The sequence below is a fragment of the Simochromis diagramma genome, unplaced genomic scaffold (genome assembly GCF_900408965.1).
Source record: "Simochromis diagramma unplaced genomic scaffold, fSimDia1.1 OVJJ01000307.1, whole genome shotgun sequence".
Classification (NCBI taxonomy): Eukaryota; Metazoa; Chordata; class Actinopteri; order Cichliformes; family Cichlidae; genus Simochromis; species Simochromis diagramma.
Window position 1 is genome coordinate 590,992 of NW_024386786.1, and position 2,551 is coordinate 593,542.

At 39.3% G+C, this 2,551-nt stretch overlaps 1 protein-coding gene across 1 annotated transcript in view; it reads left to right on the forward strand.

Annotated features, from left to right (window-relative positions):
- Positions 1–1,640, forward strand: part of dbpa (D site albumin promoter binding protein a) — a 43,446-nt gene extending 41,806 nt beyond the window's left edge. The window contains exon 5 of the mRNA XM_040022987.1: positions 1–1,640. This exon is cut by the window's left edge and continues 3,026 nt beyond it. The gene's annotated coding sequence lies outside the window, so the exon portion shown is untranslated.
- The last annotated feature ends 911 nt before the right edge of the window (positions 1,641–2,551 follow it).

Consider the following 2,551-nt stretch of genomic DNA (forward strand, 5'->3'; position numbering starts at 1 on the left):
GCAAAATGCCCATTTTGAGCCTGGAGCAGGAAGTCAATAACCTTATTGTGATGGCTGTTATATCTGACTGAAGCTTTAGGTTTTGCTGAGCCAGATAACGCAACAAACCCTGGATGTGTTGAACTCTAGTTCCTAGTTCCTCCCTCCTGTTTAGACCAAATATGAGCACACACCCCTTGAAATTCAAGTAGCCCAGCCAGTCTTGACTATTTTAGTGTGTCTAAAAAAAACCCCCCACAGCATCTGCTAATTTCCTCCATATTTAATTTAATCCCTCAAAGGCAATTAAAAACTCTTCAAATGTTTGTTTCACTATACTAAGAACTCAAAAATTTGACAGGCTGAATTCGCTACATGTGCTAGGCTGTGATTGGACAGTGACTGGATGGGGGAGGGGCTTAGCTGACTGTTATATAGAACTGTTTTAATTTACAGAGAGCACTTAAACCTTAGCTCTTGTTACCTGCTATACAGTCACACTTGCAAGTATTATGATTGTTCTTGATATTTCTTTTGTTGTTTTATGCAACAGCTTTTTTTCCTTCAGGTGATTTTAGCCTGACATAACTATATTTTCATTCCCAAGGCCGACTTTCACATATCCCATGAGCCTGTTTGCTGCTGGCCTCATCCACAAAGACTTAATCGAGCCACAGGTGTATAATGGGAGTTGTAGGTCTAGCTTTGATATACAGTATGTACTGTATGTTTTCCTTTCCCTTGTCTTCTTTTTTGGGGGGAACATGTTTAAACCTGAGACACAAACTTTTGAATTTAGATCCCTGGAAGAAACTCAGAGCTTCTTACACTTCCATCAGTTGTTGGAAGAAGGAAGTCATCTTTTTTTCTTTTGATATCTTGGATTTGGGGATTTCTTCACAGACCTTTCTGAAACTTTTTGACAGTGCTATTTTTCTATGTAACTGTGTTGTTTTGCGTGGTACAACTTTTTCTGGCGGGTGTTTGAGGCCTGCTCTTCATGTGGCAGCAGTGACAGTCTGCTGCTGTGTGATAAAACGGCATTGCGGGTAATAATGACAACAATAACGATGATGATAACAATAATGTACACAGCCTTGTTATTTCTTCTTCAACTTTGTGGATTCTCAGCTAACTTCCTCTTGTTGTGACTGACTGTTATAAACTGCAAATCCCATGAGCTCGACACTACCCCGGCTCCTCACCAGTATTGTGTGCTGTCCACAGGGATGATGGCATATGTGGTCTTTTTCCCCCTCCAAACACGAATAAAGGCTAATCCTTATTCACCAATAGCGATCTTCTGGTGTCTTGCTGTACTATCTAAAAAGCATGTACAAACCAGCTAGCAACCATGTTGTAGTTGATTGTCATGTGTGAAGTGACAGCATCTGAAGGGTCGCCACCTGCTGTACAAAACATTACTGTGGAAGAAACCCTATAGGAGTATTCAAAGGAATTATTAGCTCCTGGTAGCTGACACTTTTTTTTTTAATTTACAGTGTGTTTATTGGTTTTAAATGTAAAAACATTATATGATTCTTTTTGATAGAAAATCTTCATAATCAACAATCAAATGAACCAGCTAGCCATCAATCCACCTTACACCAACTTTCCTTAAGTGTCAAATGTGGATGAATCCACCCCACCAACCACCACCACCACCAAAAAAAGAGCATGTATTATTCTTGATCTTCATTAGGAACTCCAACCACTGACTAAATGAGGAAGGTATGAAAGTGGCCTCCCCCAGATAGGTTGTATATAGTAAAGACATGTACTTGTATAATAAAATCTGCTGGAGACACTTTTACATGTGGTGGACTTCAAAATTCTTGACATAAAAAAAATGAAGCTCTGTAATGTTTTACATTGTAAGAAGGTGCATTTTAAACCCAAACTAACTTTTTACCTTTGAACAAACATTCTGCTTGACAAGCTTGTTTTGATGTTCATGACTTAAAAGTAGAATCACTCTCTTTATATTTCAGGAGGGCTTATGCGGCTTGTATCTGAAGGTAGGAACAATCAACCAGTGCGATCACTTAGATGGAGCACTTGATGAAAGTTAAAGATATCAAGACACACGCCGACTCTTGTGTTTTGAACTTTTCGTGGCATTTGTTCATAATGGAAGAATATAATTGAAGAGTTCCTCTGCTTTAAAGCACCCACTAAATAATATCAACCCTCCAGTCTAAGTGCTGTATTTTTAAAAACAAATGTTTTGCCTTGTAGAGTAAACTCTCATGGTGGAAAAGCTGGAAAGGGGTGAGAAACAGTATTGGCTTAGTCTCTCCATGGTATTATTTATTTTCTAATATTTTTTACATGATAACAAAAGCTTTAAATCAGGGCTGTCCAACTCCAGTCCTCTAGAGCTACCATCCTGCAGCTTTTAGAAGGATCCTTGTTCCGACACACCTGAATCAAATGAATGGCTTGTTACCAGGCTGTTGCCAAACTTGATGGCTGAAGAGGTAATCCAAACATTTGATTCAGCTGTGTTGGAGTAGGGATGCATCTAGAAGCTGCAGGATAGTAGCTCTGGAGGACTGGAGTTGGCAGACAC